General features: G+C 41.3%; 1 long non-coding RNA gene across 2 annotated transcripts in view; it reads right to left on the bottom strand.

Moving 5' to 3' along the window:
- The window catches only part of LOC115093598, a 267417-nt gene that overhangs the window by 76235 nt on the left and 166499 nt on the right, over positions 1 to 24683 (bottom strand). The window contains exons 2-3 of one of the 2 annotated variants that reach the window (XR_003857348.1): positions 15795 to 15970; positions 2830 to 3443 (exon numbers count right to left, since the gene is read on the bottom strand). This is a non-coding gene — a long non-coding RNA (uncharacterized LOC115093598). Of the gene's footprint in view, positions 1 to 2829; positions 3444 to 15794; positions 15971 to 24683 lie in introns of those variants that run through there. The other variant, XR_003857350.1, reaches the window with a different exon arrangement.

The raw sequence follows: 24683 nt of genomic DNA, 5'->3' as shown, positions 1-24683 counted from the left end.
GTAGCATTCTGACAAGATGAGGATTGCCCCCAACTGACCAAATAAACACCTAAAAAGAAGACTAAAAAAAAGCATACACAGTGCTAATTGTTTAAGGGTGACAGGCAGCTGCAGTTTGCAGGTAGCACTGGCTGTGGTAGCTGGGGGACAGTCTCATGCCATCCCCACCCCTCACCCCTCCAGGTCCCTACTGTTTTTAAGCAGCCAGAACCGTATGATTTAAATTTAGAAGGTAATTCTATAACTGCGCATGCTGGGGGAAATTTCAGTGTGAACCTAGGTGCATAAGTTCACTTTGAAAATGCTGGGGCAATTTCCCTTCGCCAAGCACAAAATAACTCATGGAAAGTTAGACCTGTGTAACTTGCGATGGTTAATTTACGTGCATACTTTAAAAAATAATCAAGTATGTACCTAAGTCCCAACTACACCCTCAGAATGTTCTATCCCAATCCACATAAAAGTGCATGTGAAATCGGATTCTGCACGTACTTTTATGCATACTGGGCCCTTTACATGCATAGGGGAAGATTTTCAAAGGCTACACACGTAACATACGCGCGTAACCAGAGAAAATCTTCCCCTGCGTGCGCCGCTGAGCCTATTTTGCATAGGCTCAGCGGCGCACGCAAGCCCCAGGACACACATAAGTCCCGGGGCTTTTAAAAGTGGGCAGTCCGGGGACGGGTCCAGGGGCAGGGGCAGGTCCGGGGGCGTGATGGTGGTCCGGGGGTGTGACAGCGGTCTGGGGGCGTGTCCCGAGCCCTCCTCCATTCCGGCTGTGCCGGAGGTTTGCGCTCCGGCAGCCTGCCTGCGCACGTAGCAGGCATAAGAAATAAAATAAGGTAGGGGGGATTTAGGTAGGGCTGGGGGGTGGGTTAGATAGGGGAAGGGAGGGGAAGGTGGGGGGGGGGGGGGCGGAAAAAAAGTTCCCTCCAAGGCCGCTCCGAAATCAGAGCAGCCTTGGAGGGAATGGGGACAGCCATCGGGGCTCCCTTCAGGCTCGGTGCGCGCAAGGTGCACATGTGTGCACCCCCTTGTGCATGCTGAGCCTGGATTTTATAACATGCGCGCGGCAGCGCGCGCTTGTTATACAATCGGGCATAGATTTGTTCGCACGGGGTTGTGCGAACAAATCTACGTCCGCACATAAGTTTTAAAATCTGCCCCATAGCGTTTTATTTATTTATTTATTTTACAACTTTTCTATACCGACAGTCGTGGGTACATCATATCGGTTTACATGGAACTGAGAGAAATACAGCAATAATGAATGCTGTACACCATACGAGTCCTATTGCTTTACATACAATAAACTATTTTTTCCAATTTTTAACTATTTATTTTTTAAATTCTTTATGTGCTAACCTTGTTGGCAGGAGTAAATATATCTATTCCAAGTTTCCATGAGACCTGCTTTTAAGAGATCCGATGGTATCTTAGAACCATCATACATCTGTTAATGCTTGTTCACGACAAGACTGACTAACAGTCATTTGAGGCCTGCTTACATTATCCAAAGTCTTTTCTTTAGCTTTCATTTAGTGCAAGCCATGTTGAATGACTTCCCAGATATAAGATATAAATTCTAGGAAGTTTAGTCAATATAACCAAACTCTGCAAAGTACACGTATGGCTTCCAAGAATCATCCACGTGGACTGGAGCTCTGCGGTTATGCACAAGTTTTCTTCATGGAAACGGAAATTCTCTGCTCTCAGATACCTATTCTCTCCTAGTAATACACGTTCTTTTAATCGGTGGTCTAATTTAAAATGCTGAATTAATTAGGTGGTAGTGAACAACTAAGTTAGCTTGGAAGCTGAAAGGAAATGCCAACATCCCCCTCTAGTGGTTATAAAGCGAAAAATATTCATTTCGTAGAGTTCGACTCGGCTTTAGACAGGGAGTTCAACAACAAACAAAGAACAAAAATGCAGGCTAAAACTGTTTATAATTTGGTTTTCTTTCTTTCTTTCTTTCTTTTTGTTTTCTATGCCCAAAGAGAGGGCTGTGAACTCAGCTGGGTTTTCCAGATTTTCTGAGCGATCGGAAAGAGTTATTTGCAAGGGAAACACTAGGCGTGCCTCGACTCCCACTGCACTGCATGAGATAGGAGGAACTCGTTTTGGGGACTGAAAGTGCAGAAAAATATTCCTTTTTCTTTTCTGTAGTCAAAAATAAAAATAGCATATCTGCTGATGGAATGGACAGAGCCTGAACTGGTGCCATAGGAGATCCCAAAACAGATTGCTTCCCGTGGGACATCACAGATAGAGGGGGGGAAAAAAAAGGAAAAACAATGAAAATTACTTCTGCGTCTATTTGCTTATCATCAGAATCACATAAAGATATTTTTCTCTTGCCTTCTTCCCTTCCTTCCCTCTCGCTAGTTTTTTGTTTTTTTTTTAAAGGTAAAACCTCAACCCTAAATGACTGGCTAATAAGTGTTTAGATTAACACCATCGGACAAGGCAAACAAAATATGTTGTGATTTCAGTGAAAACTGCAGATAGAGGACAGAGGCCCAACCTAGCCCATAATTTGAATCCTCTTAAGCATCTGAAATAACAGATGACAGACAGATCGAGTCTCACTCATTTGGAGTGAGCCGTCTCATTTTCTTCTGGCTTCAGTTCCTTACAGTTATAAGCCTTCACAATTGTAAGGACAAAAAAAAATAAATTTATAACATCTGGAAGATGGAAAATCACACTCTGAAGATTTCAGCTCTCACCAATTCAAACAAGGGCAGCTTGACACAGATTTGATTTGATCAAGTAATACCAGGAATCTAAATATAATGCTCAATGAAAGAAAACCCTGTTACTTTGGGAGTGAAAATATGAAAGGGCTGCAGGAAAGAAAAGCTGGAAGTAAACAGGGAGGCTCATAATGTATGTAATGTGTGTCTTTTGAATTCTACAGCAGAAGGATCTTTTTACTTGCATATTCTTTTATTACCGCATTTTAAGAAAGAACCATGAGTGGAAAACAAAGAATCCAAAATGCTGCCATTGGTCTCCCCAAATAAATTGAAATTGTAGTCAACAATAACAGCAATAATACAATTAAATCACTTTGAAAATTCAGGTGTCTTAAAAGACAATTGTATTATACCATCCCTTTGAATCATGGGAATCTGATTGTCTACATTTTTTCCAACAGCACGCCTACCATGTCTCAAAAATATATTCTCTCCTAATCCTTTCTCTAGGGTCTGAAACTTTTTGCCGCTCCACATTGCTTTACTAATAAAGCAAACATAATATTAAGAACATAAGAACCACCATACTGGGTTAAACAAAGATTGCATCAAGCCCAGTATCGTTTGCAATCCAGGTTACAAGTACATGGCAGGATCTCAAACAGTAGATATAGTCCATGCCGCTTATCCCGGAGACAAAGGGTGGCTTTCTCCACAAGATGTTACATATGCCCAAACCTGGCCAAAGAGAGGGAAAGCAAGTATAATTAAAGGGCCTTTGTACAATTCATAGGTACAGATTATTGGGCTATAATTAAGATCAGTCTACATAATGCAATATAATTTCGGTTTGGTTAATGCTTTTCTACTGGTATACCAGTAGTAAATGCATGGTCAATGTAAGAATACACATAAATAATGTATAACAATAAATCATTAAAAATGTGTTAAAATATATACTAAAATAGTATAAAATACATAATTAAGAACAAAGTAATGTCAAATTAAATGAGCATTAAGCATTACAATAAATAAAATAAATTAAATAACACAATAATTACCAATTTCATGTTAAACCCATTCCAAAACCTCCTCTTTAAAAAGATAACCTCATAATTTTACATCCTAAAACATACAAAATGTCATAAATAAAAATTGTAAAGCAAGTTCCCCTACAAACTCTTGAACATACACACAATGTCTACAGCATGGGAGATATGGTGCTCTGATGAAACCGGGGTCTGTGGTAGGGTGGCCAACTTTTCCATGGACCATAACTAGGTACCCCACTAAAGTTCATGTTTTGGGAGGGGAGGTGGGGGGGGGGGAATGGTTACAGACTACTGTCAGTTGTCGATCTACTCATTATTTGGCTTTCAATCACCCCCTCAATATACTTTGTTTTATAAAATGTTATTTGAACTATCCTTATAAAGTCATCAACTACAGCCTCTCATGCAGTTTTGCTCTCTATCACAACTAAAGCCTTTCTAATACACACTCACCTCCATACTTCCCCAAAAACACACACTCCTAAACACACTTCTCTCTCTCTCACACACACACACACACACACTCCCAAATACACATCCTCCTATCTCATACACACATGGCCACTCCCAAACACTTAGCCTCCTCTCACACACACACACACTCCCAAATACACATCCTCCTATCTCATACACACATGGCCACTCCCAAACACTTAGCCTCCTCTCACACACACACACACTCCCAAACTCACATCCTCCTCTCTCAGACACAGATGGCTCGCTCTCCCTTTCCTTAAAACTTTCCCAGCCTTTCATCTGTCTCCCTTGTGCCACATGTCTCTCAATATGCCCTCTCCCTCCTCTGTGCATTCCTCTCTTGTGTTACCCTTTTGTTTCTAGTCCCCTCTCTCCTCATGCTATTGTCTTTCTCTCTCTCCTGTCTCCCTCTCCTCCCCAGTGCCTTCCTCTTTCTCTACCTCCTTTCCTCCTGTATCTTCTTGTCTCTTGTGCCTCTTCGGTCTCTTCCTTCCCCCTCTGTCTTCCCCCCTCTGTCTCCCTCCTTCACTCATGCTCCCATTGTGCCTCTCCCCTTCCCTCTGACCTTCCTTCCTTCCATACCCCCTCTGTGTCTCTTTCCTCCCTTACTCCCCATGTGTCTAGCTTCCTTTCCCCACCCTAAGACTGTCTCTTTCTCCAACTTCCCCTCCTCTGTTCCAATATCCCTCTGCCAGCTCGCTGCAGCCCCTCTCTCAGGTCTTGGCCCAGCACTCAGTGAGGGAGGGGGAGGGACCCAGAGGGCATTGCTGCAGAGATCTGTGGAGCCATTGCGAACTGAGGACTGTGCTGTGCTCCGCCTCCTCTCCCCATCCCATCCAATCACAGCACAGGAAAGGAGGCAAGCGGGCAGGAACACAGCTCAGCTCTCAGCTCTGTCTTTCCTTATAACCAGGAAGCTGTGCGAAGGAGGAGGAGCCTCTTGCAAACACCGATTTTCAGTGTCCGGTCAGTACTTGTGACCGAGCACTGTATAGCACAGCAGAAAACCTGGCTGTCCAGTCCAAAACTGGGCAGCTGGCAACCCTAGTCTGCGGTAATGATCTAATGTAGATGCTCTAGTTTTGAATTTATGCGCCCTGTGGTTAATAGATTTGATAGTATTCATTTTTATGCTTGTCTACGCATGTCACTTTTATGTATAGTTTATGTATATTGTTCATTTTTATGTTTCTTTTAAACTGCCACAGTCCTAGGAGTGTTCAGGGGACAAATGATTTTAAAATCAATCAATACACAATCTCACTGGGAGATGAAGGGGGAGGTAGAAGATGCTGCCTCACATAGCATTCACTAAACTCAAAAAATATACACATTCCCTCCCTCCCTCCATGAAAAGCAAATAAGAAAAGGCTTTTTCCATTCTGCTTTGTCACTGCCAGGATCAATCCCCTTACAGTCCTTCATCTCAAAATCAGGGAGGCTGAACAGCATGGAGCAATGTATAGACTCAGACTAGATCTGGAAAAATGTACAAAGAGAAAGAAGCTGGGTAGGTTCTATCTGTCTAAATTATGTAATCAGTTGAGGCTATATTTGAAGTCCCATCTAGTCTTGTGTCTGGGTGAAATTGCTGACAGTCCTTCATTTATTTATTTATTTAGACATTTTATATCCGTCGTTCACGTACAGATCACAACGGTTTACAAAGTCACGTTCATAGTATTAATTCAACAAACAATGATTGGTTACGGAGGTGGTATTCATAGACAGGAATTAATATCTATCATTGTAATTAATAATGGATCTAATATGTAAGGCAATGAGTATGGAAAATTAAAATGAAATGATAGCTTTCTCATCTTAGTCAGAGGGTTGTTTTGAGAATCTTCCATTCTCTTGTTTGATTTGTTCTTCATGATTCAATTATCTTTTGTCTTTCTTGTCTTTGTTGCTCTGTATATTCCAATGTTTTAAGTTAGTTTATATGAATTTTTGAATAGCCATCTTTTTAGCTCACATTTAAATCACTTCCTGTCTGATAAAATATGTAGCGTTTCAGGCAGAGAATTCCAGACCTTTGGACCCGCTATGGAAAACAAACTTGAGAACCTGTCAGCTAAAACAATTTTTTGTAAATTCCTACAATTTAATTCATTATATTCAACTTAACAGTTAAATAAATGTATGAATTAGGGATGTACAGCCCAAACGTTTTCAGTTCGGTTTGTTTTTTATAGTTTCCCACCATACAACGTAATGATGCTGGAAGCACCTCAGAAGTGCTGAAGTGATGTCACTTTGGAGCCAGTGTCCGGCCCACCAGTGCTATTTTTAAATGTAAGGAAGGCAGGGCAGGAGCAAGTAGGCATCACTCCTGCCCTGTGAACCTTGTAGCCATATGGATGGGGTAAGTGGGAGCCACAGAGGTCCCCAGCCACTGGAAATGTTGACAGAGTGGGAGTGAGGGTTGGAGGGGCCAAGTGAGGCCTAGCTGGCTAGGGCTGGGCCTCATCCTTGATTTTTACTGGGCAGAAGGTAAGTCAGAGTGGCCAGAGAGGTCCTCACTGGGCCCTTGGAGCCCAGCTGAGTAGTCCTGAACTATGGATTTGATTTTACCAGGCAGGAAATAAAAAGCTTCACGGAAGCTTTTTATTTATACAAAAATGAAAATACCAAAAAGGTTTTGAGTATTATTGTGAAAGGCCATTTTTGGTTCATTCCATTAGGAACGAACAGAAAATGCCCTCATTTGTTCCATTCTGCACATTCATTTCAAATGAATGCACATCCATGGTATGAAATAATGGTGTGCACAGAAAGATATTTTCAGATCAATTTGTTATTTTGGCTCAGTTTCCTTTTTCATCTGTTTGTTTCCAGTAAGGTCAGTGGGGGAAGCAATGCATCCTGTTTTTGACTCTAATATTGGGGTGATTCTAGTCATCAGCAGCAGAAGTACCAGGGTCTGAAGCCATCAAGAGTGGCGTGAATATTCCATGGCAGTAAGAGGAGGCAAATGACACCAATAGAGGCATAAAAGAGTCCACACCACTGTGAGAGAGGCAAGGCAGCACAAACAGTGGATTGAGGCGTCAAACTAGGGGCGAAAGCACCAAAAGTGGTATGATCACTCCAAGGCACCAAAAGAGGGGCAAAGGACCCCAGTAACAAGCAGGCATAAATTTGCTCATGCCTGTCACACTAGGCACCACTCATTTTCAAAGTAGACTTATGTGTACAAATTTGCTTTGCAAATGTGGGCAAACATCTTGTGTGTATCTCTGTGGACCACTGAAAATTACCTTCTTTAAGAAGCAGTATTGCACACATACATACACCACCCCCATGCCTTTCCCCCGTGAAAAGCAACTTACTGAATCAATAATAATGAACACAATCATTAATCTGCTGCTTTCTACTTTTGTTATTTCATCACATTGTAGGAAAAGAAGATCTCTTGCAAACTCCTGCTTAGGCACTCCTACCGCTGTAGATCTAAGTAAATCTGGGTGCTCTTCTTCTAGCACTATCCTTATACATTTAAATAATAAAGGCAGTGTAAAGAATTCAAGTGTGAATTCAGAGAAACAGATTTTCCGAAGTAAAGGAGTGTCCATGATGAAAGGTGTACATGATTGTTTCTAAGAAAATACCAAAAAAATGTAAGGAATAAACTACCTTTGGCCAAGACAGAAAGAAAACACAGAAGCGACAAAATAGTTAAGATAATTTATGCACATACACACATGCTCTTTCTCTCTCTTACTCTCGTTGCATGGACTGATCAGAGGACAGTATCTCCAGTGCTTTTTGTTGTAGAGTAACCAGCATGCACAATATGATTTCAAGTGTATGGACACAGCAGCCAAACTACAGCAACCAACATGGCAGTGAGCAGTGGAGTCGCTTACTCCTGTGATACGTGAGTGTCCAGTTATTCCAGGCACATTCTTTTTAATACTTTTTAAAATCATAGTCCTAGAATGATGTGTTCATTCCTCAAAACCACATATCACTCTGGAAAGCTACATTTCACAGCTTTCCCATACTGCAACACTGACAAGACAAATAGCTCTGGACATAATTTGCTTTTTTTTTTTACTTTTTGTTCTGGAACTTAGTAAGGTAAAGAATTTCTAAATTAACCATAAGGTAAAAGTGTCCATGTAGATAAAGTGAAGGTCACTGATAAATAGGGTTTCTATATAGTTCCATGTCTATAGGGAAAGGCACATTCAATCCTGGTTTTAATCTTATTGCACGCCTGGACTTGTAGGTCCCAATTCTTAATAAACAGGAAGTATTCGTCCGTGCATGCACTGGGTGGAAGACCAGGACTGAGTTTGCCCCACCCCATAGAAAGAGAGCTGCATATAAACCCCGACGATAAATAGTTGTCATAGTTAATGGGATGCTGCCCTGACTGTTCCCCAGTAATATGACTTCTCACTCTATCACTATGCCATCATCCTGAATGTGAGCTCGCATTCTCTGCCAACTCATAGTTAGTAAAGTTGAGTGTCAAAGATTTGTGCTTACATTCTTGCCAGTGAAAACTCTGGTATGCACATTTCTTTTTCGACTGGCTCTATAGGGGAAATTGGAGCATATTTGGTTTAAGCTGTTTAGACTTCACCCTTAGCCCATTCCATTCAACTTACATCATTTTTGACTGCTGTTTTTCCTCTATTTGGGGCCAAAATACATTCTAGCTGACTTTATCAAATTGACTCAGGAATAAGAAAAACCCGTAGATCAGGTATCAATATGGGGCTTCTCAGGGTTAAGATAATACTTTTAGTTCTTTCAAAACAAACAAAGCAATGGAGTGGCACTATCTTTGTAAAACTAACAAATCCTTAAAGAAACAAAGGAGGTTCTTTTTTCAGCCAACTTAACATAATTATGAAATTTTATGCAGGTATACTCTTATATGTTGGCAACCACGGCAAATAATGGGTTCTATGTACAAAAGTGCATTAGAATGGGCAGGTAACACTCATTGCCTGCGTTGCCTGCATTGAACTGCTGTTTAGTGTATATTACTGTTCCTAAACTAATTAGATGCAGAATGCTGTCACAATAAATTAGCCCTGTTAAACCGAACATGACTATTTCAACATGGCAGCACTCTGTGTAGTCCCTTGCATCCCCCATTAACTGGACCGTAAATGTGGACTTGGTTCAGGGGACCCAGCATGGGGAAAGGAAGGTAACAATGTAAAAGTTCTCTGCCCCTTGCCCCCACCCCCCAAACAAGTCAAATGCATTAACTCCCAAAATGTCTGAGTCCACCATTAAAACCACCCACTTCCCATTCCTGAAGTGTTCAGTCTGCTTCATTGCAACCTACACAACTCTCACCCCCATTCCCTTGCCCCTTGACATATCTGATCCTCCCATCAAAACTCAGCTACACTCCTCACCATAAATTGTCTAAACCCCTTTACAAACCTCCTACCTCCCCTCTACCATAAGTGTCTGATCACCCAGCTTCACCTCCTGCTCAGGATCAGGGAAAGCAGCAAGAGAACAAAAATGGCCTATCTTGCTCCTGCCTCTTCACTAGTCCTTGCTAGAATGGACTCTCTCTCCACCTCCTGCCACTTCCCTAATGCTGAGGTGGGAGGTGGGAGTGGTGGGGTGATTGAATACTTTGGAGGATGGGGGATGGATTATGATAGGGGATGAGAGACTTCTTGGGTGTGTGGGGTGAAAGGTGGTGTCTGCAGAGGGTGAGGCCCAGGATACTGCTTCCCCTCATTTCTCAATTGCTAGTGCATCATTCCAGAGGTCAAGGCTTTGAAACATGATATCAAGTTGGGCACAGGTATGACATTTTAAAAGGAAAGTACCTTACATTTGAAAGTGAACTCCATATTTTTAAATGCAATTTTAAAAAATGTTTTGAAAATATTGCTTCCATTTGGGACCTATGATTATATGTATAAGGACAAATAAGGTGAATTTTGATATATGCACAGGTATTCAAGCCTTCTTTGAGTTATAAAAATGTTTATTGAATTTTGCTGATGTTGCGCTGTTATAAAATTACCCACTCGATATTCAGGTAAACCTATGCACATATTGTCTGTATGTAGGTACATTTACCCATAATTAGGAAGGCATTCCTGGAGGCAGAGCTGGGGAAGGGTTAGTACTTTTGTGCATACATTTGCAAGTTAAGAACATAAGAACATGCCATACTGGGTCAGACCAAGGGTCCATCAAGCCCAGCATCCTGTCTCCAATAGTAGCCAATTCAGGTCAAAAGAACCTGGCAAGTTCCCAAAAAAACTAAGTCTCTCCCTTGTTACTATTGCTAATAATAGCAGTGGCTATTTTCTAAGTCAACTTAATAGCAGGTAATGGACTTAAATAGCAGTTAGTAGATGAAATTGCATGCTAGTAGTTATGGTGGGATAATTTTTAAAGGGAAGTTATGCACATACTTTTCCTTTCAAAACTGATGTAACTTATGCACGTATTTGAAAACATATGCAGGCTTTTACAAAATTATTTTCAATCAGGCTAATGCAAGTCCATCATGTAAAAAACGTGCACCCAAACTGGGCACACATTTTTTGAACTTGCGCACATCCACATCTCCTGGGCCCTCGATACAATAAGCAAATGAGCTGCCATGCTAAAAGGGATGAGCAATGGGTAATTTGTATGTCCATAGCATTAATTATCAGGCACCCAGGAGATGTGGCTGTGGGCCCACAGCAGCCTGGCTAGAGTTTCCTCCCCACCCCCGACAGGGCTGTTCCCGATTGGTCCCTTTCACTGTCAGCCTTCTGAAAGGAGCTTGGTCCTTTCACTGACATGAGACAGTGAATGGACCAATCAGCAGTAAGTGAAGGAGTGAATAAATTAATATTAAGTGATCGACAAACTGGTTAAAAAACAGGAAACAGAGAGTAGGATTAAATGGTCAGTTTTTTCAGTGGAAAAGGGTAAACAGTGGGGTGCCTTAGGGATCTGTACTTGGACCGGTGCTTTTTTAATATATTTATAAATGATCTGGAAAGAAATACAACTAGTGAGGTAATCAAATTTGCAGATGATACAAATTATTCAGAGTAGTTAAATCACAAGCAGATAGTGATAAATTGCAGGAGGACCTTGCGAGCCTAGAAGATTGGGCATCCAAATGGCAGATTAAATTTAATGTGGACATGTGCAAGGTGATGCATATAGGGAAAAATAATCTATGCTGTAGTTACACAATGATAGCAAGTAGCACATTTAAACTAATCAGAGAAAATTATTTTTCACTCAACGCACAACTAAGCTCTGGGATTTTTTGCCAGAGGATGTGGTTAGTGCAATTAGTGTAGATGGGTTTAAAAAAGGTTTGGAGAAGTTCATGGAGATGAAGTCCATTAACTACTATTAATCAAATTGTCTTAGAGAATAGACACTGCTATTACTGGCATCAATAGCATGGGATCTGTTATGGATTCGAGGTGTTTGAGTGGATTCTTGGATACTGTGGAAGATAACCACGCCCACAGGGAGGAGCCCTGTGGGGAGTCACAGTACTAGACTAGACTCAGGACGCACAAACACAGGGTTTTGTCTTTTATTGTACAGCTGATGTATACCATCATGTGAGGTAATCTAGAGGTAGCAGTCCAGGGACCCTCGGCAGAGGGAACCTGTCTCAGCAAGATGGTATAGGGAAATCCAGGCGTAGGTTTCCCAGCACGGCAGAGCTGTAGATACAGCGGCAGCATGGAAGCAGCAGAGTAGCTTAGACCAGACAAGTCCAATCCATACGATCCGAATCACGATCCATGCTAACTCAATGAGCTAGCAAACAATCGTCACTCGAGGGGGACGCCCCCAAGGTTCCCCAAGGTTCCCCAAGGTTCCCGCCATAACGTGGATAAAGACGTGGGTAGCATGCATGCGCGCACCCTAGGAGGTCCTTAGGAGAAACATGGCGTGAGGTTTTGCCATAGCCGTTCCGGGGATGCTGGAGAATGCGGCTTGCAGATGCGGCGGTAGCCATCTTCCCAAGGCTAGTGGGGAGAGCAGAGAAAAAGGTGAGGCACAAGGGTCGAAGCCATCTGAGACCGACGGACCAACAGGATCTACTTAGGGTTGGGTACTTGCCAGGTGCTTGTAGTCTGGTTTGGCCACTGTTGAAAACAGGATGCTGGACATGATGGACACTTGCTCTGACTCAGTATTGCAATTTCTTATGTTCTTATGACCCTAATGGTGAAGGCAGACTTAGACATTGTTGCTATTACCGAGACATGGTTGAGTGAGTCTCATGATTGGGGTACAATCATACAAGGCTGTATCCTGTTAAGGAAGGACAGAATGGACAGAAAAGGGGGAGGAGTAACTTTTTATGTCAAAAATAATATCCAGGCAATTGAAATGCAAGGGGTATGAGATATAGAATAAGCACTATGGGCTATCTTAAAAAAAGAAGATGAAGCTTCCATGTATAGTGGTGTGGCCTATAGGCCACTCAAACAAAAGAACTGGTCAGAGATCTGTTTGAAGACATTCAAAAGGTGGGTAAGAAAGAAGAAGTATGCTAGTTGGAGATTTTGACCTACTGGATGTAGATTGGAGTATCTCTACTGAGGATCCATAAGAAATAGATTACACGAGGATCTGCAATATAGTGTACACACCTGAAAGAGAATGAAAGGTGATTTAAGAAAGTATGAAGAATAGTTGAAGGCTTGGCAGCTGACATTTAATGTCAAGAAGTGCAGTCATGCATTTAGGGAACAGTAATTCAAAACAACTGCATGAGATTGGAGTGAAAGACCAATGTGCACAGACTTGGAAAGGGACCTTGGGGTAGCAGTATCTGGCAATCTGAAAGCCATGAAATAATGTGACAAGCTGGAAACAAAAGCCTGAGGGATGCTGGGCTGCATGGAGAGGGGAATAACCAGCAGGAAAAAGGTGATAATGACCTTGTACAGATCTTTGGTGAGGCTTGACCTGGGGTACTGTGTTCAGTTCTGGAGGCCTTATCTCAAAAAGGATAAGGACAGGATTGAAGCATTTCAGAGAAAGACAACCAAAATGGTGTGAGATCTGCATCAAAAGCCATATGAGATTAAACTGAAGGACCTGAATGTTTATACCCTCGAGGAGAGGAGATGCAGGGGAACTATGATACAGACCTTCAAATACTCAAATGGTATAAATGATGCATAGCCAATGGGAAGTGGAAATGATGAGCAGTATACACATTTGGTATACACCACACCAGCAACTGGTATAGTGCTAAAATGTTTGCAGAACCTTGTACTGGATTACTCAAAGGATGAAGCGTAAAGAGAAGTTAGATTCGGCATTTCCATCTTTATTCATGAGTGGTTGAAGAAAGGTTTCGGTCCCCCGACACAGACATGGGCTGCGTCGGGAGGTCAGAAGCCCAAGAAATCAGCTTACAGTGAATGTCCAATACATACAATGGAAACAGGATCCATGTGCAATCAAAGAAGTCGGCTTGGTGTTGTGTGAAGCCCTCCGCGGAGGGTTATCCAAAATGGAGTGGAGCTTGTAGGTGCAAAAACAACAACAAAACGGAAATTTCTAACTTATGTTAAGCCAATTCAGATGTTCAAAGCATGGAAAGGCAAGAGAAGCTTCAGAATAGACCTAGATGTGATTAAACTGAAAGCTTGAATTCTGTGGCGCCTCCACAGGGCACAAACAAGCCTTTTCTGCTGGAAATAAAACTACAGAATTAAGGGTCATGATATGAAACTCCAGATGGAATGAATCAGAACCAACGTCAGGAAATATTTCTTCACAGAGAGGGTGGTGGATGCCTGGAATGCCCTCCCGGAAGAGGTGGAGAAGATGATAATGGTGATGGAATTCAAAAGGGCATGGGATAAACACTGTTAGAGGATGGGAATGAAAAAAATGGTGTAACACTTCTGCATGGGGGGTAACCTGCATGGAACGGCAGTTACTACCCTTAACAGTAGGCAAGGGAGTAAGCTGCACAAAGCAACAGTTATTACCAAAAGCAACTTGCTGGGCAGACTGGATGGAGCTTTGGTCTTTACCTGCCACCATTTACTATGTTACTATGTTACAATTAAAATACAAATATGTGCGTTTTGCGCAACAAAAAAAACCTCAAAAACATTTTTTGCAAAAAAACGTTCACAAAAGTGGCCTTTACCCTAGGAAACTTTCATTTGTAGTTCAAATGTTTGAAAGTTTACTCAAATGGCACATTCATGACTTGTTGCAAAGCCAAAGCATACAAAACAGCTCCTTAATGTGCAATTTTGTGAAAATGAGTGCACAAAAAAGGCTTTGCAAAAAAAAAACAAAAAAAACCCTTCAAAGAGTTATTGTTTTGGTATTCTAGACACAGCCCATGTAAGGCCCTTTCCAAAGTGACAAGAGTTTTACTGGTGGACCAGTGGACCCCCATCCTGATCCTCCACAAATCCCCCAAGGGGCAAAAAAGTGCAGGAGCAGTTAGACCCTGCCCCAATCCCTGCCCCTTTGTAGCCCTTTAAAAAAAAAGTATCATCCCAAAATCTGTCGCCTTGCATGTCCCTCTCCAGGATGGACACTTTAGCTGGCATCCAGGTGCTCATAGGTAAAGAGAGAATGGACCCTTTCTGCACACAACTCCTTCAAAATCTCTGTTTCTCCACGGATTACATTAATTCTGTTTGTTCCAGGATTCCTTGTGGGGCACAAACGATAGTTCTTATACCCAGTTCTTGCAATATAAGCCCTTCTCCATCTTCTGTACACAGCACTAACAATCACAGTTTTTGCCTTTCATAAACACACTGGGAAGTAGAGTGATTTCCAACTCCTTTTACCGATAACTAATTACATGACTGAATAATATTTACAGTTTCAATTTGAATTTCAATTAAAGTCAATAAATGAGAAGACAGCAGAAAGATTAATAAGCTTGTGACCTCACTTCTTTAGTAAAGTCTCTAGATGTCTTTGAAAGCACACTTTTCAACGCTTCAATACTTTCTCTTCCCAGTTACTCCAACTACTCAGCTTTCTCAGATTACTCAAATTGAACAGAGTTCAGCAGAGTTCAATCCTCTTTCAGATTCCAAATTTATTCTCATCTTCTTCCCACTGTAGCTTGCAGACCCAATATTTTATCAGAACATAGTCCCAGTTCCCATTCCTTTTTCTGAATTCTTAAATACTTTAGCTCTCTTAGGCTTGGATTCATCATTCATCGCTGAATGATGAATCCAGCGAAAACAGAGGGGGCGAAGGGGGGGCAGGCCTGTGAAAACTGGCAGCCTTTGCACCACCGCGGTGTGTTCACTGCCGGTTTTCACACCAAATAGCACCACCGTGAAAGGTGGCGCTATTCGGGGCGCTACTGGCGACCATAATGTTACTAACCTTATTGCCGCCAGCAAAGACACCACCAAGTCTGCCCCCTCACCGCCCCGACTCCTCCCCTCGCCACCACAACTCTGCCCCCAGCACCGCCCCGAATCGATTTTGCATGTTTTTCGTGTGTTAGTACCTGATGGGCACTTCCCTCTCATTTACTTCAGCAGCATTCACAGTTCTCAAAGCAAAAATATCTCCAATTTCTTACCCCTTTCGATCCTTTAGTTTTCTTCTCTCTATGCCACGGGCAGGAATACTTGATTCCAGCTAGATTCCTCCATACTTCCGATTACTTCAGGATGAAAGACACCATTCTCCCAAGGTTTTGGTTACTGAGTCCTAGGTACCAAGGGGGCCATCAACTCCCTATGGAACATTGGTTACCTATCAAAAAACATATTCAATATAAAATCCTAATATTCAACTTAATTCATAACCCCTTGTCCTTCTAGTTGTGCACCTCATTACGTATTCACCAGCCGCAGTGTCATCTAAGATCTACTGATAAATTCCTTCTTGAAGTCCTGACAGTCAAAATCGCAAGGCTAGACATCACTAGAAAATGTACCTTCTTCATGGCAGGCCCCCTGCTCTGAAATTCTATACCAAGAACACTAAGACTCATAACAAATCCTAAAGAATTCAGAAAAAAATGTGCCATTTGTTATGATTTATGTATGTGTTTTTATATGTGAACCATCTAGACCATTACCTTTGTATAAGTGGTATACAAAAATGTTTAAATAAATAAATAAATAAGTCTCTGAACCCAAAAAGGGGAAAAATCAAGCAAGAGATAGGAAGGGCAGAAAAACTTCCTTGCCTCACAACAGAGGAGATAGTCCAAATTAGTTAAAATAATGTTCAAACTTCTCTGCATCGGGTCACTGTCAGGTCCATCCTCTGAAGAAGAGATAGCACACTACAGATCTTCCCTATCCCATGATCCAACCTTGAACACAGGGATGCCTCAATGCACTGTAACAAGGGGGTCTGGGCTGTCACAGGGAATTCTCCAAAAATGGATTAAAAGAGAAAAATCAAGCAGAATCAAGTCAGATGGGAGGATGGCCTCATAAGGGAAAAGTCATGACTCCTTTCCCATAAATAAGTAGGAAAAGATCCTGGCTGCAGGAAAATCCAACTCAAAATGCATAACCTGAGGAACAGAGGCTGAACAAAAAATCCACAAGGATAGATGGTGCTTGGGGATAGTAAACAGTGAGAAAACACCATCGGAGCTCCTACACGGAGGAGTACAACCCAAACTTCTCTTTAATAAATCTCCCCTGCAATTCAGCACATCCCTGTTAGTAAGGAAAACCAAAGGTTGGCCCTACAAACCATTCACTCCCTTGTATATGGCAAGAAAGCTAATGTAGTCAATTGGTCAGCTGGCATTATTTTGTGGCTGCAAGAGTGAGTGAGCATTTCTCCTGCCCCAGGAAAGCCCACCCAATTATTAGGTAAGCTTTAGGGGGACATGGGGGGAACACATTTGAGGATAATACCCCCAAAAGTTTGTCATTTAAGGAGGGGGACTCTAGCTCACCAGGGACACTCTGTCACTTTTATGGGGAGCATCATGTGGGTTGCATGACCCCCCTTTAAGGCTTCATGACGTTTTTAATCCATGGGGCTACCTGTTAGGCAAATGTTCCTTCCATTGCCACAGCTAGGATTGCACAAAGTTCCCAGTCACAGCAACTTGTGGAACATTTCACACAAAACTTTGAAAAATGGTCGCTAACCTTTGGGTTAGTACATCAGTTAATAAATACCAAGGGTTAGCACATCAGGTACTTGGTAAAGCTAGAAACTTCCAGAGCAAGCACATATAGAATGACTACAACTCACAGGAAGCCCAGGGCATAGGTAGACAAATGAGTCTCTGGGGGGTTGAGTCACTGAGAGCAGGATGGGTGGAGATTCTGATCTCACCAATTAGAAAGAGGAGATGGTTTTTCTTCTTCCCAAGCCTGGCTAGGGAACATGGCTAGAGAGACAAAACTGGACACCCCAAAATGGAATCTGATGGAGTTCTACAAGAAATGGGAAATGAGGTCTGGGGCCTTTAATCAGTGTCCCCAGGCTCCCATGATTCTACAACCACCCATGGAAGAAATTGTATAATTAGCAAGTTGCTGCACAATTTATAGCCTACCAGTCAATCAACAAACCTGAAAACCCCCTCCACCTTCTAATTCAATCATCTAAAGAAATCTACAAAATGCCTACTTTCAATCTCATCTCATCTCATCTCTCTCTCTCTCTCTCTCTCTCTCTCTCTCTCTCTCTCTCTGTTTCCGGCTTCAGTCCTTCCCCTCATAAACAAACCTGCAGGGAAGAGAAGAAGAAAAAGCTGAAACTGAGACTGAGTGGAAAAAACTGAACAGGCACTCTGCTTCCTAATCCAGCCCTTCCCTCCTGTTGCTCCCCTCCCCCTTTTTCTGAAGGGAACTGAAGGGGAAAGGGAAGGTTGGAGTTGACAGAGAAAGCATCAGAATGTTTGTTCCCTCAAAGATCTCTTAAATCAAACCAAGAATAATTTTAATATAATTCCTGGATGGAGTAATAAAATTATTCTAAAGGTACATCTTTATACAAAGGTTCTTACAGTCATATACTAGCTACAAAGACCTGGTTGACGTTCAGAAGTCTGCAATTGCTGGTGTCTCACAACTGGCAGAAAGAGCATTAATTTCAATTTGCTACAGCCCTGATGACTGGCAATACTGCTGACAAGCTTCAAATTTATGCTAACACCCCTTTTTGTGTCTGTTGCTCTTTACGCAATATGTGCACTCATATCTCTCTGTGTGATTAACAGCATGAACAAACTGCTGATGTTGATGGGATTTTCAGAATACATAAGCTCACATAAGCAAGGGCTTTCTCAAGAAAATGCAAAAAGGATGCCTGCATTCTATTTCTTTTAAAAAAAAAAAAAAAAGAGTGACATTTCACAGTTAAAAATGTGCAACTTATTTGGCACTACTTAGTAATTAGTTGATTTTTGTACTTGGCAATGTATTTGTATATTGTTTAAATATTGTTTTAAAACAATATGAAAAGTTTTCAATTAAAAATTGACCTTTTTGCATAGTGAGAGAAAAATCGTGATGTGAAATTATGCAAATATGCACCAAATTTGAAAAATCTGCCACAGAATTTGGTAACTGTTGCTGTAGAACCTTGGGAAATCTGCTGTAGGAAACCGGGGAGCTGTGCCTAAAACTGATTGTTTGAATTGTTTGGGTTTTTTTTTAATTGTTTTCCTTCTGCCAAATTTAGCCAGCAGAGAACCACAGTGGGGGGGGGGGGGGGGGGGCGGCAAAAAAAACCTGCTTTCTGAAAGCTTTGTTTTCCTTTTGCTGCACATAGTTCGCCTGCTGTCTGAGCTACAGCAGGTAGGCCCAAACAAAAGCCCAGTCAGGGGAAAACTGATGAACTTCCCCCCCCCAACTCTAATGTTTTGTTGTTGGCCTTCGCATGGAAACAGAGGGAGAATCTGAGCAGCAGCTACCAGGACACCTCATAAGCCCATGGGACAACCAATTCCTGCAGAGCTGAGACAGTTGAGTGAGTCTGGATGGTAAAGGAGGAGGCACTGGACTAGACAGGGAATCTTCCCAATAGATCCCAATGTATTGAATCTACAGTATTCAGCACGCTCTATCCAGCTAGGATCACTGTTGTGTCCCTTTCTGGATTTTACATCTCCTTTTCTTTTGATAGTTTCTTCTACTTCTTCCTTTTATTTTCTTCCCAACTCTTTTCCCCTTTCATCCAGTTTACTCTTCCTGTCCCTTTCCCTTTCCTTATTAGTCTTCTTTTCACCTTGGCTTTCTTTCTCTCTTGTGATCTTATCCCCTCCTCTTTATGGATCGCCATGTTTCCCACTTCATAATCTCATTGCAATCCTCTGAATCTGTAAATGACTTATTTCACTACTAACATACAGGCCGATACAGTACAGTGTGCTCCGACGGAGCGCACTGTTAACCTGCTCTTGGACGGGCGTTTTCCCTTACCCCTTATTCAGTAAGGGGCGGAAAACGTGCGTCCAACCCGCAGCACCTAAAAGGGCCATCAACATGCAAATGCATGTTGATGGCCCTATTAGGTATTCCCGCGTGATACAGAAAGTAAAATGTGCAGCCAAGCCGCACATTTTACTTTAAGAAATTAGCGCCTACTCAAAGGTAGGCACTAGTTTCTGCCGGTACCGGGAAAGTGCACAGAAAAGCAGTAAAAACTGCTTTTCTGTGCATCCTCCAACTTAATATCATGGCGATATTAAGTCAGAGGTCCCGAAGGGTAAAAAAAAGTAAAAAAAAAAAGAAAAAAATGTTTTAAATGGGCTGGTGGCTGTCGGGCCAAAAACCGGACGCTCAATTTTGCCAGCGTCCGGTTTCCGAGCCCGTGGCTGTCAGCGGGCTTGAGAACCGACGCCGGCAAAATTGAGCGTCGGCTGTCAAACCCGCTGACAGCCGCCGCTCTGGGCTAAAAGGAGGCGCTATGGACACGCTATTGTCCCTAGCTCCTCCTTTTGCCTGTTTCTACCGCACCACCTAATTTAAATACTGAATCGCGCGCATCGGCATTCGTCCACTCTCCCGCAGACTTTACTAAATCAGCCAGATACAAATTAGAGCGAGAGCACAAGGGACTCGCCAGAAGTTTGAGACATCATGACTTTTCCCCTATTTTCTATCATGATCTGAGAGAGCTATAAGAATAATGTACATTAGAGTAGTCCTTCTTTGTAACTAATGGATAGAGAGCCAATGAATTAAGTTGCTATAAAAAGGATTTGTTAGGGAGCTGCTACAGAGGGAACCACCTTGCCTGTACAGATTTCTCTTGCACCACCTCACCAGGCCATTTTTCAGCTTCATTGCCTGTGAGAGGAGATTTCTTCAAGTGCGAGCCAGCGTCTGATGGATGTCCCCTAAGGGCATCACATCTCTCCTTCAAATCCTGGCATGCTGCGACGCACAACCATTGGCACACCCCATTGGGAAATTTATTGGAGAGCTGTATTTTTAGCTATAAGTGATTCCTTCTGGTTTGTTTGTTTTTTAAATTTTGGCTTATCTTCAGATAAAGAAGAAAAATAAGGGCTCCATCAGACCTTTCCCATAAGGAAAGGTGGCTTCTCCTTTGACAAACTGACTGATTACCCCCAGTTCTGAAACTGATGACTGTGCTGGGGGTAATCAGAATGGCATGTTTAATGCTGCTTTGGAAGGATCAGTTTTGTCCTTAAGCCCAGATGTATGGTCTCCTCCTAGTCTAGGGTCCATTTCTGTAGTTGAAGATGCTTTAAGAACTGAGTCCTTAGATGTGAATGATCTAGAACCTTCAGATTCTGGTGGTTTACTTAACAACACAGTAGGGAACAGCCCCGATTTGATCACCTTACAGGCATTGCCCACTACTAATATGGAGATGTTGTTGGCTGCTATCAGAGGCCTTGAGAAATCATTATCAGACAGAAATGACAATTCTATTCTAAAATTTGGGGAATTGCAATCACAAGTCAACTAATATAATAATAATGTTTCTGGTCTTGAAAAACAATTTAAGATTAATTTGGATACTCACCCCTAGATTTATCAAAATGCTATAAATATTGTAGAAATAGTGCCATAGTGCCCACAATAAAAAAGGGGACATGGTTAGGCTAATTTCCCTGCTTTTATATCACATGGGTAATTTCCACAAGGCACGATACATTTATCACACATGATTAATACACTGCAGGCAAGATAGAGAGAGAAAGAATGAGAGAGAGGAGTGGGATTTGGGGGGGGGGGGGGGGGGGTACATACACAGTAGGAGATATAAACAGGAAAGTACACATCACTGAAGATTTTCTGTCATTTTAATTGATGAAAGGTACAAGAGGAGTTGTTTTGTGCAATGTACTCTCTACCTAGCTTCTAACAATTTAGGTAGAGTGTAACAAGCTAGGTAGAGAGTGTAACAAGCTAGGTAGAGCGTGCACTGTACAGATCCAGTCCTCTTGTGCAATAAAAACCTTTTCCCTTTAATGCTAGTGTTAAGGCCCTAATGCGAAATAAATGACCCTGTCAGTTTTTTATAATTAAAGACAGGAAAGTGTTAAGTCGAAGAATGGAAAATTAGAAAATTATTCTAGAAGATCTAATTTAAGGATATTAAATTTTCCAAAATCTTCCATGTTTTCAGGTGTTGAAATGTTAAGTAAATTTTATGTTAATTTTTTGAAAATTCTCTCATATTCTCTTCCTCCTATAGTTATCTTTCCAATAGTAATTTAGGAGAACAGATTGTTAGTACTCCTATACATTCTGAGGATCCTGATAGAGCCCTGAATTTACCTGAAATTTTGTAGTCATCTCAAGTTGAGGTTAAATCTAGGGCTACTTTATTAGTAACTTTTGCTTTTGAACAGGATAGGAATTGGACTATGCAAATGTTTTTCAAACAATACCTGATTCACTAAGAGTTTTTCCCATAGACACAAAATGGGAGCTAAGCCTTAATGAATCTAGCCCTTATGTTTCTTGGTAATAAAATTTCTCTTTTTCCTGATGTCTCTAGAGTCACCCAACAAAGACATAAATATTTTTTGCTTAAAAGATCCTGCGTTTGTGCTCTGGTGCTTCTTTTCTTCCTCAATGTGTGGTGAAAGTGGCTATTGCAAGATATGTATTTTTATCCAGACCTTTTCTATTTATCAAGTGTTCTTGGTATAAATATTCTAAATAAAGAAATAAAAGGTATTTTAAAAAAGGATTTGTTATATCAGACTGAACAATATGACAAGCACTATCCAGTATTTACTTTGTTATAACTGCGATTTAGAGTGGGATCCATGTATATGAATCTTAAATGAATTATAAACTGTAGCTCATTCTTATTTAAATACATTGTTCTTGTACTAATATTATCAAAATGTACAGTACTCTTACAAAATGAATAAATCTTTTGTTGTCTATTTCATGGATAAAATATTTTTAAACCAATTAATCTGGAGACAGTAATTACTTTGGTATCAATGCACTCTTTGTTTGCAGTGTGCTCATAACATTGCACAAAATATGTGATTAAATTTGATTGATATAACAGTGGCAATCCCAACCAACAAAAGCTGTATTAACCTTAAAGGCCCAACCTCAAAGATTTAAAAAAAAAAAAAAAAAAAAACTTTAACGGAAAAGTACTGAAAAAAAAACACTTTTCACTCATTGACATCAGACAAAAACAAAATAATATCTGTAAGTCAATGATTCGGGAACGTAAGGGACTAATTAAGAACTGGATTTCGGTTTCATGTTTGGGAAAGCATTCTAGAGCCTGTGTGACTCAAGAGAATGCATCGCTTCACAAAGAAAAGCCATCGAGATTATGATCAACTACAGTGCACTTTATAGGGGCAGCTCAAAAACCTGTGTGGACAAGTGCAAAGTCCATGTATCTTGTGGATTCTGCACCAGCTTGCAAAAGGAAAGTAAGAGCAGACTTTCTCTGTGAAAACTGCCCAAGGAAAAGTTTGCTGTGATTTACAACCAACTTTTTTTTTTCCGGGTACTTTTTCCATTCAAAAATAACATGTTACCTTTCCCCATCCAGGAATGCCTCCACAAAAAAACAGTTAAAAGTAGGTATGTTGTTGCACAACACTTGTACTCCCTGCATATAGGATGCACAATTGTCATATAGCCATTTACATGGGTAAACAGCTTTTTAAAATTGCCTTCTTAACTACTGACTGACTATTTCATATGGGACTTCATTCCCCTCCAGAGGGATATACGCTGAAGGAATACTTAACAAAAAGATCATGTACAATGCAGTTTGGACACGTAAATGCTAGTAAAAGGAAGGTCAAATAGTGTGTGTAGCAACTCCACTCCAAAAGAAAAAAAAATAAAGTGTAAATCACATATGCAGTACAGGTGGAATGTTCAGTCAGACAGCAGAGATTTTATGTCTTGGTCACTAGCAGACACTTTAACACTGCCATCATGGAGCATGCTTTTTATGGCCAGCGTGCTTTCAGTCTCTGTGATCAGAGAGGTGAGGTTAGAGATACACACATAAAAATTAAATCTGCCAAGGAGGACTTGGTAAGTGTGGGAGCTCTCTCCGCTTTAGTGAACAAGAATAATTTATCATCAGAGTGGCAGGGAATGGTGGACTCTCCTAGACCTCAAGCCCAATGACCTGATTCTCTTTTGAGGTGACTGAAGAAAAGGAAGTGAAGGTAATTATTTTTGTCCTTCTCCTTCTTGTTTGGGAATGGGAAAAAATAATTTTTAAAATTTGATTTTTCCATTCTTGTTTGATAGCATTGGTGGGACAGGGAGAGAGGCCAAAAGGGGAAGTAGAGTGTAGATTGGTGTAATTAATTAATCTTCAGCTGATCAAATATCATTATGGATTTGTTTCATTTTTAATGTGAATGTCCTTGGAGAGTCTCAAAGAAAAAAAATCCCAAAATATAGAAAAGTGGCATATTGTAACAGAAAAGATGGAAAAACAATCCTCAGATCATTTAGATTAAGTAGATGTTCTCACTCACATTATTTTAGATATTCTGAAGGATAGCCATCCTAGGCCTAGATTCATCTGCTATAAATATAGCAGCAATAGCACCCACATGGTTAGGCTAATTTCCTGCCTACCGCATTGCATAATCAATTTATGCGTGGCGCATCATGTTATCGCGTCATCTGAGTCAGTGCGTTGTGCGTTGTGTCAGTATGTTACACATCATTTTACTTGGCACGCATTGATTTGTGCTTAGCGCATTATTTTTCTAGTTTATATATACCAGCTTCCTGCACCTGCCTCTTTGAGGTTGTGTCAGGCGAATGGAGAGAAGAGAGGAGAGTAAGTGAATTGGTGGTAGTTGGTACTTGATTGAACATATTTAGCGAGTTTGGAGTGAGGGGTCCTGTGTCTTGTTTCTCATCTGTTAACTTTTCCCTTTGTCTATTGTCTTGATCTGTGTGTGTGAAAGTTTTTCTTAGTTTGTCCTGTTTGTGTTTGGGTGAGGCGTGTTGGTAAGGCGAAGGAGGAGTGGTGAGGCGTGGTAGTGAGG

The sequence above is a fragment of the Rhinatrema bivittatum genome, chromosome 1 (genome assembly GCF_901001135.1).
Source record: "Rhinatrema bivittatum chromosome 1, aRhiBiv1.1, whole genome shotgun sequence".
Lineage (NCBI taxonomy): Eukaryota > Metazoa > Chordata > Amphibia > Gymnophiona > Rhinatrematidae > Rhinatrema > Rhinatrema bivittatum.
This window is presented reverse-complemented; position numbering and strand designations above follow the sequence as displayed.